Source organism: Leucopleurus acutus (assembly GCF_964270905.1).
Source record: "Leucopleurus acutus genome assembly, chromosome: 3".
NCBI classification, from domain to species: Eukaryota; Metazoa; Chordata; class Mammalia; order Artiodactyla; family Delphinidae; genus Leucopleurus; species Leucopleurus acutus.
The window spans coordinates 166,557,754-166,575,789 of NC_139145.1; the positions used below are offsets into that span (position 1 = coordinate 166,557,754).

The following is an 18,036-nucleotide window of genomic DNA, read 5'->3' on the forward strand; positions in this document are numbered from 1 at the left end:
TCTCACTCCTTGGGTTTATCTTTACATTTAGTCTCAGGTTCTTTTTGTTTGTTTATTAATTAATTTATTTATTTTTGCTGTGTTGGGTCTTCGTTTCTGTGCGAGGGCTTTCTCTAGTTATGGCAAGCAGGGGCCACTCTTTATCGCAGTGTGCAGGCCTCTCTCTATCTTGGCCTCTCTTGTTGCGGAGCACAGGCTTCAGACGCGCAGGCTCGGTAGTTGTGGCTCACGGGCCTAGTTGCTCTGCGGCATGTGGGATCTTCCCGGACTGGGGATCGAACCCGTGTCCCCTGCATTAGCAGGCAGATTCTCAACCACTGCGCCACCAGGGAAGCCCAGTCTCAGGTTCTTAAAAAAGGAGTGGGTTTGGCCTGACATGGGGACCATTGTGCCTTCTGCACTCTGTTTGCATATTTGGCCACGTGCAGATAAGATTTGAAAATGCTTCACTTATTTATTCACACAGTTGATCCAATGAATTATTATTTCGTGGCACTTTTATTCCACAAATTTCCAGGGCTTGAGATTCAGCAGTAAACAAAACAAGCAAAGTTTCTGCCTTCATGAAGTTCACACCTAGTGAGGGGAGAAAGAAAATTGAAGAACCATAAAGAACAATGAAGGAGAACAAGGGGGAAAAGAGTGAAGGGAGGGGTGCTATGGTGAAATGATGCTTGAGCAGAGAACCCTACAGAAAGAAGAAAGGGAGGAAGCTGTGTCCCAGGGTAAAGTACTAGGAGTAGCAAGTGCAAAGGCCCTGAGGTATTTACAGGAGACCAGCATGGCTGGAATGAGGCCAGATTTAGGAACAGATAGAGACATGCAGCAGGGCCACTTCTGGGGGTAGAACATTAATCAATTAATGAGGATGGCATAGTAGAGAACAGTGGAAAGGTACATTTCGTGTTCTCATGCACACATTTCTCAATATGAAAATATGAGTGAAATCTAGTGTCTCAACTTTTAAGCTCTTCTGATGTAAGTTAAATTCAGAAATTGGCTGGGCAGGACTTCCCTGGTGGCACAGTGGTTAAGAATCCGCCTGCCAGTGCAGGCAACACAAGTTTGATCCCTGGTCTGGGAAGATCCCACATGCCGCAGAGCAACTAAGCCCGTGTGCCACAACTACTGAGCCTGTGCTCTAGAGCCTGCAAGCCACAACTGAGCCCACGTGCCACGGCTACTGAAGCCCATGCACCTAGAGCCCGTGCTCCGCAACAAGAGAAGCCACCACGATGAGAAGCCCGCGCACCACAATGAAGTGTAGCCCCCGCTCACCTCAACTAGAGGAAGCCCATGTGCAGCAATGAAGACCCAACACAGCCAAAAATAAATAAATAAATACATTTATTTAAAAAAAAGAGAGAGAAGAAATTGGTTGGGCAATTAAGGAAACAGATGACAAATATTAGACATAAATTTATTCTCTGCATTTTTCCACTGAATTTCTTCCTTAGGTCATCTGTTTTCTGTTCCTTCTTAGATTATTGTTTTCTGAGACAGCCCTATGACAAGTGAGATGGGTAGCTTTCAGCAGGCTATTAGTGAGGAATACCAGAGTCTCACCTATGTTGGAGGCACCCTCTGACTCTTGTAGAATGAACTTTTGAGGGCAGAATGTACTGGAAGCAAGACCATTAAATCTTTTGTCAAAAGGGCATGAGAGCTCTGTCCATTCCAGTTGGATGATCTTGTCAAAATAATGCATAAATATTATTGTTTGAGAAAGGTTCAGCTTCATCAAAATTCAAAGTGTAAACTTTGCAATATTGCAACATCATTTGATCAGATTGCTTCAGTTATTAACCGTCATACCCTTTGTTGGTACACAGACCACAAGGTTTGTGAGAGGTGAGGAGAAGAATGTAGAATCTGATTTCATCTGAAGGTACTTGCAACATGATATGGACCTAAATGTATATTTAAAATCATAAAATATTAAGCACAAATACAATATTGACTGAACACACTCTGACAGGTGTACACATGACTCCTTCCACATGGGTTAGAAATTATATTAGAATAGTTTTATCGTTATTGTCATTTGTTTTGAAGTTTTAAATGAAAGTATATTTCAGTATCTTTATGCAAGTTTGAGGATTCATGGTCTGTGGAGAAGAAGTGCTTTCCTTGCCTAGTGGAGAAATAAAAGAATTATCTGGAAACATTTTCCATTGTGAGATCAGATACCTCAGTTAGCAGTGTGTGCTGATGAAGTACGTGAAGGTCGGGCAGCTTTAAGTCTATCACTTTATTTGTTGTTTTTCTTCTTGGCTTTTAAAAAGTGCAAAAAAGATGTATATCATTCTTTTTCAATCTATTGTAGTTAATAAGACAAAGCAAAACCTTTCCATCACCTACTGCCAAGTAGAACTTAAGGCGCAGTTTTCATATTTACGACACTACTTGTTTTTCTAAATTGGCAAATTTAAGACTGTTTCCAGAGATAAGATTTCAGTGAAAACCTAGGACTCTGGCCTCATATTTGGAAGACATAGTTCTTTTTATCACCAACAGTGTTGTTGTACTCTAAGTAGTTTAAGCTTTTTTTAAATTAATTTTTATTGGAGTAGTTGATTTACGATGTTGTGTTAGTTTCAGGTGTACAGCAAAGTGAATCCGTTATACATATACATATATCCACTCTTTTTTAGATCCTTTTCCCATATAGGTCATTACAGAGTATTGAGTAGAGTTCCTTGTTCTATACAGCAGGTTCTTATCTATTTTATATACAGTAGTATGTATATGTCAGTCCCAATCTCCCAGTTTATCCCTCCTCCCTTCCCCCTTGGTGACCATAAGTTTGTTTTCTGCATCTGTGACTCTATTTCTGTTTTGTAAATAAGTTCATTTGTACCATTTTTTTAGATTCCACATATAAGCTATATCATATGATATTTGTTAAATAGTTTAAGCTTTTGAACTCTGTAAACCGAAGAGTAAAATAACAATAATAAAAGCAAAACTTGTAATATCTCCTTTATCTGTGTCAAGCCCTCTGCTAAGCACTTTCCATGCATTGTCTCATTTAACTTTTACCTTCTTTTTTCCTTTGAGTCAGACCAGCACTATAATCTCTACTATATAGGTGAACAAAGTGAGATGGCAGAGTTCAGGGGGTTATCCCCTAGTATTTGCATAGAGAGCTAGTTGTTGGAATCAAGGAACCCAGTGTTTTTCTCTTATACACGTGAATCACTAAATCCAAACCATCTCTGCAAAAGTGAACTTCCTAGAACTGTGTACTCTGTAACTTTTTCTAACATGGTCTTGCATCTTGTCCTTTATTTTCTCCACGGTAAAAATCTCACATCTGATCTCCTAGATTGGGGTGAAGATAAGATGAACATAGAATAAATAAAAGTTAGGAACAGGAGGACCAGGCTGCAACACAGTTAAGCTTACTGGTTTACAATAGGAGTTCTAAGAAACTTCAATATGTGAATGTGCCTTAGGAGTCTCCAAGGTACAAAGTCAAGTCAGGGAACAGCTATTACTGTGTTCCCCTTCTCCCAGACAGAGAAATAGTGAACTGGAGACGAAGATTTGCTTGCTCTCTGATTCACTTCCCAGTCTTTTGATCCATTCTGCTCAGATACCGTTTTCTTGAAGGGAGTTTCACATTCACACATTCACCTGGAATTCCCCAGCCATCAGGCTTGTGTGAAAATGTGCTTTAGGACGACTCATCCCTGCCTATGTTTCCTGGGCTCACAGTGTTCCCAGTTTTCTCATGTTACCCAGAATCCAGCAGCCTATCTGGACTTTGCTCCCATCCCTGTATCTGTAAACCCCATCATTTGTGCTTCTTTCCATGCGCCTGTGTCTTCCATGCATCTATGTTGCTCTAGGAACCACTCTCTCATGGAAGTTAGCCAGCGGGTTTCCATTCCTTCACAGATTCACAGTCACTATTCTCAGGAATTTCCCCCAGTATACACATTGGTGAAGACTGGAGAGAAAGAGGGGGTCAAAGGTTGAAGGGCTTAAAAAGATGCTATTTATTCAGCACTAACTAAATGCCAGATTGTTTGGCTCTTTACATGTATTATTAACTCTTTTAATCTTATCAACTTTTTTAGGACCATGACACTAAAACTTGCCCAGCTAGTAAACTGTAGAACTGGAATAGGGTTGAAGTCCAGGGGTCAGATTCCAGAGCCCATGAAAGTAACACTGTGCTGTTTTTTTGTTTTTGTTTTTTTTTGTTGTTTAGTTTTTTTTTGTTTTTTGTTTTTTTGCGGTACGTGGGCCTCTCACTGTTGTGGCCTCTCCCGTTGCGGAGCACAGGCTCCGGACGCGTAGGTTCGGTGGCCATGGCTCACAGGCCTAGCTGCTCCGCGGCGTGTGGGATCTTCCTGGACCGGGGCATGAGCCCACGTCCCCTGCATCGGCAGGCGGACTCTCAACCACTGCGCCACCAGGGAAGCCCCACTGTACTGTTTTGCCTCTCATCAGGTAACATGATTAAGTTTCTAGGGGGTTACAGTCAGGGAGACGACGGTGGATTCCAGGGGGTGGCTGAACTGGTGGGAAGCAGATGTCTCAGCAGTGGAGACAGGCAAGGAGCTGAAGGGCCGTGTTTTGGCGTTTTGGAGTCATCCAAAACGATGGCAAGAATCTGCTCTAAGGGAGTCTATGAAAGCATATCCTGAAGGCATGAATTGAGAGGTGACCAAAACAGTCCACATCTGGGGAATAATCAGGCATGACCCTTAGGAGCTGAAGATACATTTCCTCTTCTTTACCAATGATGAATCGATGAGTATTCCAATTTCTTAAGGAGATAAAGTGGAAAGAATGTCAACTGTGGAGTCATAAGTCCTGGTGCCACCACCGACTAGCTCTGTGACCTTGAACAAATGATGTCACCTCTTTTGATCTTAAAAATGTGGATAATACTATAAAGGGTGTCACATGAATTAACGTGATGACATGTCAATTGTCGTGCAAATAAAATGTGGTGAACTAATATTGCTTCTCCATGGTGGAGCTGATATATATAGCAATTCTGCTTCTAAAACATTTTACGTTTTGAGATTATCTGTACAAAATAGCTCCTAGACCTTTACTCTGGATAATATTTTGGGCAAAAATAATTTATGATAAAATTTTTAGTTAACAGAACATATTGAAGTCTGCCTTCCCAGGTATTAGGACTGAAATGTAGAAACATGCAACTAAATGCATGAGCAGAATTTTCTCTACTCCCGTGTGATACAACTCTCTGCTGGGTCACAGCACCTGTGTCTAGCCACTGATGTGAGACCATAAATCTGTGTATAACTTCCTGTTACTATAAATACAATATCACGTAAAATTGGAGGGTTTCCCTAAAATGAGTCTCTCTTCCATGCTCACCACACCCTATTTTGCACAGCAAACATGCAGAGCAAGACTGTTTTTACAAGTGGATAGAACCGACACAGTCTCTTAGATTCAGGGAGGAAAACCAAACAAAATCCTTCTTCCCTTGGGGCACATCAAGAAGTAGCAGAACCCATTAAAATCTATTGCCTAGATGATTGAATTAGATTCTAAATGAATGGTGGTAATAAGTGCGCATTTGGCCAAGTGGATAAAGACAGAAATATAATTTGTAGTCTTGTGGGTGCTGTGCTGTGCAAAGACTAATTCATAACAGTGGATAAAAGTTCCATTGTCTTTAATTGTATTCATTTAGTAGCATTAATTCTCCTGGCATAGGAAAGGTTTCTTTCTTTTTCTTTTCTTTCCTAAATAAATAAATAGATTCCCATTGCCAATAGGGAAGATTTGTGCTGACAGAATCTAATAGCCTAAGTCATCTTGTGTTGTTTCCCAAAGGCGCTTGAGCAAGCAGTCTTGGTTTGGATGGAAAGCAAAATGCTAAACTCCTATTATATATGATGACTTTAATTCTGAGCCAAACAAACATTCCTTGATAAGCATTTGTTACCCTTATTTAAAGTAAAAAAGTCATCTTTTCTCATGCCCTTACTTTCTCTCCTGTTGGAAATGTATGATCACTTCTTGAATGACAAAATGATTGATTTTTAAACCAACACATCCAAAACTGAAAGGCAAAGAGGAGGAAGGAAGAGGGAATGATTCCCACAGAACTTTCTAAGCGGTCTCTGGAAGAGACTTTTAAAGGTCACCTCTTGCCATTTAATTTGAAATTTCCAATGGATACTTGGAATTCTAAATCAAGAAATCTCACCATGAGACAGTAGGGGTGAGCCGCCTCTGTGTCACACATTGTTGTTCATACAAATATACGTGGTTTGGATAAATTATTTGCACTATAACAGTAGGAGGATCATGGTCATAACGTGTATACCCTGCAGTAAAGTGGCCTGGAAAAAATTAGAAGGGGGTCCAGAAAAAACAGTGTTATTATCCTACCTGGCAAAACCAACAGGGTTCTTCACACCGTGCTTTGCCTTGGAAGCAGGGAAAATAATACTGAGTATCTCTTCCTTCTCTTCTGCAACAGAATAAAAGCACCTTTTAAAAGTTACATCAATTCCATGTATCAGTCCTACACTTGGACTTCTTTACTACCAGTGTTTGAATAGTGTACAGAACCTGGTGCCATGCATTCTTCCTAAGTCTACCGAAAAAAACAACAAAAGCCAGAAATTCTTCCCTACCTTGTCCCGCTTAGACCTGGAAAACGTTAATTACTTCCATCTTCAATGTCATGATGCAAAAGGGGAGTTAAATTATTTGCCAGTATTCAGTTTCCTAATCCTCAGAAAAGTTATCTTATTTGTAAGAAAGAATCCAAAAAAGTACTCTTCTCAGAAAAAACACTTTCTATCATAGATACTCTATTATATCTTAAGGTTGCATAGCATGGAGAAATCACAAGATTCCTCTAAACAAAAATTATATTTGATTTTAATATAAATAAAATTGATTTAGAACCTAGGAAAAACAAAATAAATATCACGCTAATCACATTTGTTTTTCTTCTACCAGTTGTATTGAAATATAATTGACATACAGCACAGTACAAGTCTAAGGTGTCCAGCATAATGATTTAAATTACATACATCATGAAATGATTATCACGATAAATTCAGTGACCATCCATCATCCCATAGGGAAATGAGATTAAAAAAATAGAAATAACATTTGTGTATGTGATGAGAACTCTTAGGGTTTGCTGTCTTAACAACTTCCATGTATACCACACAGCTGTGTTAATTATATTTATCATGTTGCACGTTACATCCCCAGTACTCGTTTATCTTATAACTGGAAGTTTGTAGCACCTTCTGACTGCCTTCATCCAGTTACTCCTTCCTCCGCCTCCGCCTCTGGTAACCACAAATCTGATCTCTTTCTGTGAGTTTGTGTGTATGGTTGTTTGTTTTTGAAGTATAATTGACCTACAGCGGCAGGTCAATTTTTTTTCTATACATTTTTTTCTATACATTTCAAAATGATCACCAATGATCTTGATATGGCATCACAAAGATATTACTTAGTTATTGACTACATTCTACACACTGTGCATTTCATACCCAATGACTCATTTATTTTGCAGCTGGAAGTTCGTACCTCTTAATTACTACCCTCACCCCTTCCTTCCTTCCCTCCTTCCTTCCTTCCTTCCTTCCTTCCTTCCTCTTTCTTTCTTTCCTTTCTTTCTCTCTTTCTTTCTTTCTATATTTATTTTTTTATTATATTTTTATAAGTAGAGTCCTAATATAATCAAGGAAATGTTACAGAGAATACAGGACAACCAATATGGAGAGAATCAAATTAAATACTTTGCTATTTAATAGTTCACCCTGTGGCTCATTTTAAATATGTTAAAGCTTATAAAATGTTAATGTTGATAAGGTAAATTTTTATTGATAACAGTACTCCATAAGAGAATGAGTCTCAGTTCTCCATAAATCAGTCCTGTTTATTATTTATTTATTTGGCTGCGTTGGATCTTAGTTGTGGCACGTGGGACCTTTCGTTGCGGCGCATGGGCTTCTCTCTCTAGTTGTGGTGCCTGGGTTCCAAGAGTGTGGGTTCTGTAGTTTACAGCACGCGGCCTCTCTAGTTGAGGCACAAGAGCTCAGTAGTTGTGGTGCGTGGGCTTAGTTGCCCTGCAGCATGTGGGGTCCTATTTCCCCGACCAGGGATCGGACCCACGTCCTCTGCATTGGAAGACGGATTCTTTACCACTGGACCACCAGGGAAGTCCCAGTCCTGTTTATTTTTAAAAAGTTACTTGTCATCAAATTTTAAATGACTTTCAAACACAGTAATATAAATTTAACAAAAAAGAACGATCTTCAAAAGGAAGAGTACAAGTATGCATGGGAAGAATAAAAAGAGAATCATGTTATATCTTTACCTAATGAAAAACGAAATGCTTAAATTGCATAAATGCGATTTTGAATTTGTTTTTTAATGAGATGTTTGTTTGTTTGTGGGGAGGGCTACATCACAGCTGGTAATCCTGGGTTATATATTCTTTCAGTATACTAGAACTAAGATAGAATATTGCGTAGGTGGAAAACTCTCCCTATTTGTCATAAATAATTCTGAGTCTTGTCCTTTTGGTTCTAACTCCATATGATTTACATTAAGCAATGACAAATTTTCCAGCGATTAAAGCATTGCAGGACAATAGGAAAGAGATTGTGATTAGGTCTCAATAAATCTACAAGTGACATAGTTTCACAGTCTCTCCAAAGAGAGCTAAAATATTTTGCAGGAACATTGGGACAGCTTATAGTGGCTGGTGATTTCACTCGTGATAACACGGTTTTTAGTGTTAGAAGTCAGCCTCTGATATTAGCTCTCACCGACATGTACCCATTAACTTAGGATGGTGGTGAAGATTTATCGATACAGTAGTTGTGTCTGTTATAAGTAAGAAGCAGGGTTTTAGGAGACAGGTGTAGTGGAGAGGGCACAAGTTTTGAAGTTGCTGAGATCTAAGCCAGCTTCATTTGTCACCTGCTAGCTCTATGGCCTTTGGCAAGTCACTTCGGTTCCCAAGCCTGTGAAATGGAGGTGATGCCACTTGCTTTTCTGGGTAGTTGACAGAGTCTCAGTTGTATATGTAAAGAACCTGAAACAGGCAGGGACTCATCACTGGTAGCTGTTGATGAGTAGGATAGAAGATTTTTCTCCAGAAATTTCTTTCTTCAACCTAAAGTTGATCAGTGTAATATAATTACATTATGATGGATTTCAAACATAGGCATTTCAAACAAATGTTGCACATAGTCTGCAAACCACAAAATTCTTCAAACTTTCACTCAAATGAAGTATTTCAAAGAAAGTTTGAGTTTCCTGTCTGAGCTTTTTTTTCTTCCTGAAAACAGCCAATATTGTAGAAATTATTGGATACAGGTCAAAATGCTCATTGGTGTAACAGGCTACAGAGAACAGATAGAATTAATAGAATCTTGAATAACTACACGTCACTCAGCATCTAGCTGTATTTTGCTTTTTTAAAAATATATGGAGCAGACGTTGTCAGATAATGGCATCCATTACTGAACCCCAAAGCAAAGTCTTTAGAAGTTTCAGCAGAGAGAGTTGTAAAAAGTGAATTTTCTGTGAGAAAAGAGCAGCTTTCCAACAATTTCCCAGCTCCTCCCTAAACATCAGTGTTTCCAGTCATATATATATATATATATATATATATTTGGAATTCTGCAGTAAAATTGTATGACCTAAAATATTTGCATTTCTGAAAAACTTGAGACTTCCCAGCATTTTAAAAAGGTTTAAATTAGTTTTGGGGTTTTGAAATTTTTTTTAGAAAAAGCATAAAATTTTGTCATTATTTGGGGGTATATTTTTCCATAGCAACTCAATTTCCCTTTGTGGAACATGAAATGCATTTCTGTTTACCAGTGTATTCTCTTCATTAATTCAGAGACTTGCCATAAACTATATCAGCCATAATAGTTGAAAGACTAGGATAAAAAAGGCAAACACTGAATTCCATTTGCTCTTTTTATTGATGTCCTAGAGCCTGGCTTTCCATCCTCTCTGTGCCAGCACTGGGTTCTTAGCCCAGAGGGATGTAATAGTTCTTAACCACGCAAACATGTAACATCATTAAAATAAGCTAATCTATTATTTTTAAAGTTTCTTCCTGAGGATGCTTAGCCATAGAATTTACAGTTATGCCCGGGATTATCCTTGTAATTACCATAGAAATTATCACTATAGGGGCAAACAACAGAAAAGCAATCTTTGGAATGCTCTGGTTGCCAGTTGTACTTATTTGGGTATAAATAACTAAAGGATAATGCTAAGTAGAAGGATATGCCATTACATTTTTTGTTTTTAATGAAAGAATGTATTATTCACATGTATTGTTTAATTTGAAAAAGTCCTGATCGGTTTTCTGTTACAGATTTAAAATAGGCATATTATAGGATTTAGGCAAACATATTAGATCTTTACTACGTGAATGATATCAGTAAAAATAAGTTGAAAAAGTCTTTCATAATAAATAATGTGCCATTAAAATTTAGTATTTCAGCCTGATGCTATTGTAATATTACCATTTTTAAGATAATTGTGATGGAAATTTTTCCAAAAATGCAAGGCTTGCATGTGTCATTGGTATACACGGCTGGGGGAGAAGAATTTTGCTGTACTTGATATGCTTCTAAATCCCCTGGTTCTAGCTATGACTCTGCAACCAAAGTAGGGTGAGCTTAGGGAAATATATAATGCCTCTGTTGTAGGAAAAAATGGGGTGCGAGAGGATGGACATGTCCCAAGTCTCGAGTGAGTCCCTGGGCCGGGCCTCCAAGTGAGCATCCTTGGCTTCATGCAGGAAAGAATTCAAGGGTGAGCCCTAGTGAAGTGAAAGCAGGTTTATTTAGAGAGATACACACCCCACAAACAGAGTATGGGCCATCTCAGAAGGCAAGAGCAGGCCCCAAAGTGTAGAGGTGGTACATTTTGATGGGAATTGAGCCACCACCCACTTTTTGACCTTTTATGGTGGGCCTTGGAACTGTCATGGCGCCTGTGGGTGTTTCATTTAGATGCTAATGTATTATACTGAGTATGTAATAAGGCTCAAGGTCTCCTGGAAGTCAAGTCTTCCAGCATCTTGGGCCTAGTTGGTTCTAACCAGTTTATGTCATATCCTGTTCTTAATGGTTGTGCTCTGCCCCCTTCTTTCCTGTCTCACCTCCAACCTTCAACTCTTACGTTAAGTATGGCTTTTCTATTAGCTGAGCTACAAAGCCTTTTTTTGGGGCGTCCAGGTTAAAAGCTTATATACTACTTCAAGACTGTGATTATTACCCCAAAGTTATATTTCTAATTCAGAAACGGATAGGTATCATAAGTATAAGCCTAATCTGCATTACAAGCGACTCTGGTCCTAAAGTTAATATTTTTGTCCTTTTTAAAAAGTTTCTATAAGCCTCAGGAATTTTGCAACATTAAACTACTCCTTTGTATTAAAGACTGCTCCTATATTTCCTTCTTATGTCTACCCTATATGTTAACTTATAACAATGAGAATAGTGTATTAAAAGAGACACCGGGGCTTCCCTGGTGGCGCAGTGGTTGAGAGTCCGCCTGCCGATGCAGGGGACACGGGTTCATGCCCCGGTCCAGGAAGATCCCACGTGCTGCAGAGCGGCTGGGCCCGTGAGCCATGGCCGCTGAGCCTGTGCGTCTGGAGCCTGTGCTCCGCAACGGGAGAGGCCACAACAGTGAGAGGCCCGCGTACCACCACCCCCCCCGCAAAAAAAAGAGGCACCGGACATTTGAAATGGGAATAAGGAATTATTAGTATTATTAATAAAGAAAGAGCACTTACAAATAACAACAAAAAAATAACAAAAATTCTAGTGGAAAAGTGTGCAAAGGATATGACGTAAAATTACCAAGAAAAAAGTAACTCTTTACAAGATAAATAAAAATGGAGTCAAGGTTTTACAATATCAGAGAAACCAAAATTAAAAGAATTGTTAATGGGCTAATATGTGACACCCTCCAAGATTCGTAGATTGAAATCCTAACCCCCAATGTGATGGTTTGGGGTGTTAAATCATGAAAGGGGAGGCTTCATGAATGAGACGACTGCCCTAATAAAAGGGACCCCAGAGAGCTCTCCAGCCCTTTCTCTGCCATGTGAGGATATAAGAAAACAGCTCTGCAACCAGAAGAGAGTCTGCACCAGAAGCAGATCATGCTGGCACCCTGATCTCAGGTTTCCAGCTTCTACAACTGTAAAAAATAAATTTCTGTTGTTTATACGGCACCTAGTCTCTGATATTCTGTTTTAATAGTCCAAACACACTAAGACCAGAAGATATACTACTTTTACCTACAAAATTGAGAAATACATGTTCTGAAATACCCAGTGCTAGCTTGGATGCAGGATACCCATAACGCTCATAAACTACAGGCAGGGCGAGAATATAGGTCTCAATTTTTTTAAGTGGCAATATGTTTGCCATCCTTAAATTGTTAGGATGACATGCAGAGTAACATCTTCTGTAGATTTTATGATAAATTTTATGATAAAATTTACCAGTAGCAGCTTTGACTGATCCAGATTTGACAAGTATGGTGGCCCAAGGGTAGAATCTTCTGAGCGGAATTTACAGTATATATTATAGACATGGAAGAAGTAACCCATTTTATAAAAATGATATGTAGTCAAGATCTGCTGAAGGCAAGGAGTGTGGGCATGAGAGGTGTGAGTCAGTGGAGACAAACCATGTCTTTCCTAAGAGCTAAGTCTGGGAAGGGCTTTTCCATCACTCAGCTTATGATAATTCTGTAAAAAGAAGGGCTCTTTCCAAATCTCTCAGAATAAAACTATAGCACATCATGCTTTCAGGCAACTGTAAAGGTGGAGAATTCCTTGGACTAACATTATATTCATTGGATCCAGCAAAAGCTATCTTATATTCAGTCAACATTTATTCAGTGTCTGTGTGCCAGACGGGGTAGATATTGGGGATACAGCAGTGAATGAGATAGAAACTGTCTTCACTCTCAAGGAAAGTATATTCTAGTGAATGATACAGATAGTAGGTGACTGAGCAATAAATAATATAATTTCATATTACACTAAGGGACAGCTAAAAAATAATAATATCAGTTAGGATGCTTTCAGCTGCAGGTAACAGAGAACCCAACTAGCACAACCAATTAATTTAGTATTTCACTTCTCTTGAAGTGACAGTCTGTATTGGTTGTGACTCAGTGGAGTCATTAGGGACCAGAGAATTTCAGAGTCTGCTTTTCTGTGTACCATGTTGTCTGTATCCTGTGAATGCACAACCTCTACCTCCATTTCATAGTCCTCAGGTGGCTCCTGGCCTCTGTAAGGCCACCTGTTGTTTGTCCATGTTCGAGGGGAGAGACCAGCTTCTTGATGAATAGCTGATCTAAATCTTGTTGGCATCACAATGGCCAATAACAAAGTGGGTTTTGGCTGCAGTATTGTAGCTACATGTGCTCATTGTCAAAGCCTAAAGACGCTGAGTTTTCCATCCATTCACTATTCATTTGAAACAGTTGATCAATTAATTTGCCTTCAAATACAGGGACAATGAAATGCTCATGAGACAAAAGCTTAGCTTTCTCTTATAGACAATCATGTTATATATCTATCAATAACCTTAACATAAACAAATGGCATTTTTATAACGGCATTGAAAACATTTATTTGATCTCATAATGAGCCAGAACATTGAATTGTTTGTGTATTTTTAAACTTATTTTATTGAAGTATAGTTGATTTACAGTGTTGTGTTAGTTTCTGGTATACAGCAAAGTGATTCAGTTATATATATGTACATATATATATATATATACATACATACATATACACACACACATATATATATAGTTATTCACATTCTTTTCCATTATGGTTTATTAAAAAATATTGAATATTGTTCCCTCTGCTATACAGTAGGACTTTGTTGTTTATCCATTCTATATACAATAGTTTGTGTCTGCTAGTCCCAAACTTCCAATCTATCCCTCCCTCACCCCCTTCCCCTTGGCAACCACAACCCTGTTCTCTATGTCTTTGAGTCTGTTTCTGTTTCATAGATAAGTTCATTTTTGTCATATTTTATATTCCACCTATAAGTGATATCATATAGTATTTGTCTTTCTCTTTATGAATTGTTTGTGTTTTGATTAGAATTAACTTTAAGTGAAAAGTTTAGATACCTAGACAATTGTGTTTTTCTTTTTCATTCTTTGGGCTTTATTAGAATCAGAACCCAGGCACTTCCCTGGTGGCACAGTGGTTAAGAATCCACCTGCCAATGCAGGGGATACAGGTTCGAGCCCTGGTCCGGGAAGATCCCACATGCCACGGAGCACCTAAGCCTGTGCGCCAAAACTACTGAGCCTGTGCTCTAGAGCCCACAAGCCACAACTACTGAGCCCTTGTGCCACAGCAACTGAAACCCGCACACCTAAAGCCTGTGCTCCGCAACAAGAGGAGCCACCGCAGTGAGAAGCCCGTGTACCGCAATGAAGAGTAGCCCCTGCTCACTGCAACTAGAGAAAGCCCCCGTGCAACAATGAAGACTCAACACAGCGAAAAATAAATAAATAAATAAATTTATTTTTTTAAAAAAGAATCAGAGCCCAAATTCTAGGATTAAAAATTATATATTAGATAGGAATGGGTGGGTAAGCATTTTCTACCTTTCAAAGGTACTTGAGTAAAATAAAAACTTTAAAAATTTTAAATTAGACCCTTTTACTTGCATTCTTATAGTAGCACTTGTAGAACTAAAACCTGATTCTTTTCTTGTTTGTTAAAATACAAAACAAAGCAAAATCAAACACACTAATAAGACATTAATACAGCAAGCAAATCTAACCTCTCTGAAGGTTTTGAAATATGCTGATAATATTCTGTTTTGTTTTTTTCTTGGCTCCTGGGTAAGGACACATGTATCCCACCTGTCACCTACTGATTAAAAAAAAATTAACTAAAATTTTAAATAAATTTAATAAGCCTAGCACAAAAGTCCATAAACTCAGTGTTCAAATTGATGATATTCTAGATCACATATCAAACGTTTTTAGAGTTATATATTATTGTTGGCTGTTTTAAACCATTTGGTTTGAACAATGTCAATAGCAGTAACAACTGGATGGCATGGCTAATCTTAAATGCACACAGCTAGGATAAAATTACAGTTTTGTGATTCCACACAGGGAATCCATCACCTTTTTCCCACCATTCAGAAGATTTTGCCTCTCTCTCCTTCTCTTGCTTCCCAGAACAATTGCTCATTGTTTTATTTGGGGGCCAGTCTCACCTCCCAATTTCTACAACCTCATCCTTAGGAAATTGAATATGGTACAGTTGTAGATATCAGACCATCTCTAATCAGCTCATTAGTTAATATAAATAACTAGTATATCAGTCAGTCAAGATTCACGGGATGAAATCACAAGCATTTTTACTTAGTTCCCATTATCCCTTTAAAATGTATTCTGTGGGAAAACTCGTTCCTAGCCCCATGGTTTTCAGGCAGCCCTTGACAGCCAAGTGGTTGTTAAAATATCAACACACTGCTATATGGGTTGATAACAGCCATCTGCCTTGAATAAACCTCACCCATCCACTGCCAGCCAATGACAGGGCACCCTGACTTCTCCCCTGTAACCCGCTCTCCCCAAATTCCCCATATCTCAGCAGCTTAAAAGCACAACAAAGGGCCCCCAAGACTCTGCTCCAACATCACTGGTACCTATTCTTAGTGACTGGTGCCCATGCCATACTGGTTGTTAACTATTTTGAATATTTGGTTAATAAATATTTTTTGAAGTTACTTTAGTTTTTAAAACAGAGCTGCAGTATGGTACTTAGAATACCTACTCCCGTATAATAGTCAAAGCTTCCAGTTTCATTCAAAGTTACAGCTCTTCAGTCTCCCTCCAGGAAAGGTGTCCTACAGGGTTTTCTTCCGGCTACTTGGGAAGGGAATGATGAACCCCTTGCGAGGGGCACGTGTGCGTGTTTGTGTATGTAGGTACGTGTGTAGGTGTGTGTATGATTATGGTGGGGAAATAGGGAGGAAAGGACCCCAGAGAGTTGAGAGGTGCAGGAAGGTCTTGCACCACTGGCACTGGTCTCAGCTGGCTTCTTAACATCAGCATCCCCAGCACCACCCTCTCTGAAGAGCTCTCACCTGCAGTTGCCTTGTTGCGGACGATGTACTCTCCTGCAGGCTTTCTGCTCTCTCTGTGGAGGTCTGCCCATCAAGGTGCCCCTCATCCCCAACTCACTGTCTGGTAACCCACATCAGGTCCACGGAATCCACGTCCCTTTCCCACCCCTCTCTCTTGTGCAGCTTGCATCCTATGTAGCCACCTGTCCTTCAGACCGTCACTCAGCAGCCAGACAGCCTATCTCTTGCCCTTGTTAGCTTTTCCAGTTCAGACTTAGAATATGAGTCCCTTGTGCCCCCACAAATAGTCACCGCAGGCTTGAAGGCACACAGGAACGTCTGCCTCTAAGGACAGAAGGTGAGCATGGCAGGTGGTACACTGGCCCCATAAATCTTCTTCCTGTGGCACACCTCATCCCTACCCACATAGGGGTGGCCAGAGGATGTCACGTGACTGCTTTTAACCTGTGGGGCTAGGAAATCCCAACCCTCCCCTGCATCTGGGAGGAGACCAGAATTTTTGTCAGCATCACTGATTAGTACAAGTCAGGGAGCCGGATTCACTGAAAATTTGTGTCTAAGTTTGCATCTCATTTGGTATCTGATCCATGCTGTCTTATGTCTGTGCCCAAACTTCCATTTAAGTACTCTGTTGCATTTACATTTAATGGTTGAGAAATAATGCATTGCACACTGACACTGTATTTTAGAAAATTGGTTTTCGTGTTATTATTTATAGAATTCACTGCCTGACCAAAAAAAAAACATCTCCTTGCCTTGTAGAGCATTTGCTTTCCCATTTTCAACTCTGTCACCCAGCACTTGTGCCTCATCAGCTCTATGATTGATTGTTTTGCCCAAGTTCCCTCCCTCTGACCTCATGGCCCCTACAAATGGGCCTGCATTAATATTGATTTTTTTCTGTTGGTTCCCTGGTGTTCAGTCTTACTGTTTGGGTATCTTAGCATATTTTGATCCTAGGCGTGGGTGCAGAAAAGCATACAGAGCCTGGCAGTGTGGCAAAGCCTGGCTGCCGATCCCTGGTGTGGCACCTAGGAGAAGCCTCTTTGCTCTTGGGCCCCTAACTCTCACAGACTTAAGGGAAAGGGAGGTACAGCCTGCCATTTAGTTCTGGTTCTGACGTGTTGAAGTCCTAACCCCAGAAACGGCGCGTGACCTTATTTGGAAATAGGGTCTTTGCAGATGTAATCAAATTATGATGAAGTCATACTGGATTAAGGCGGGCCATACCCCAACGTGACTGGTGTATTTATGAGAAGAGGGCAATTTGGACGCAGAGACACACACGGGAGTGTGCGACGGGTGGCAGAAATGGGAGTGATGCCTTTGCAAGCCAAAGAATGCCAAGGATTGCCAGCAACCACCAGAAACTAGAAGAGAAAAGAAAAGATCCCCTCTAGAATATTCCAAGAGAACATGGTCCTTCCAACACGTTGACTTCATACTTCCAGCCTCCAGAACTCGAGAAAATAAATTTCTGTTGTCATAAAGCCACCCAGTTGTTGATAGTTCGTTACATCAGCTCTAGGAAACTAAGACAGTTCCCTCTTGGCTTTCTGTGGCAAGCAGACCCTCACACCCACTTGGGGTTGAATAGGTCTTCTCTACCCTAAGCAGACCTCTGCTTGTCAGTTCTTCCTATATTTGGACACCCCATCCGTGCCCCTGAGTACTCCCGCATCCACAGAACCTCAGTGCAGCTCAGGGCTCTACCCACACTCGATTGTCCACAGCCCCCAAGCGGCCCCCAGAACAGGAGAGGATAAGAACCAGGGTCCTACAAACTCCTACAGACCACCAAGTTCCCAGAACTGGTCAGTTATTTATAATTACTGTTTCAAATACATGGACTCCTTCCATCTTATACTCC

The 18,036-nt window shown here is 40.0% G+C and overlaps 1 protein-coding gene across 2 annotated transcripts in view; it reads left to right on the forward strand.

Annotated features, from left to right (window-relative positions):
• Positions 1-18,036, forward strand: part of CTNND2 (catenin delta 2) — a gene marked incomplete at its 3' end in the record, with an annotated part of 926,199 nt that overhangs the window by 432,327 nt on the left and 475,836 nt on the right. The gene's annotated exons all lie outside the window — the stretch shown is intronic.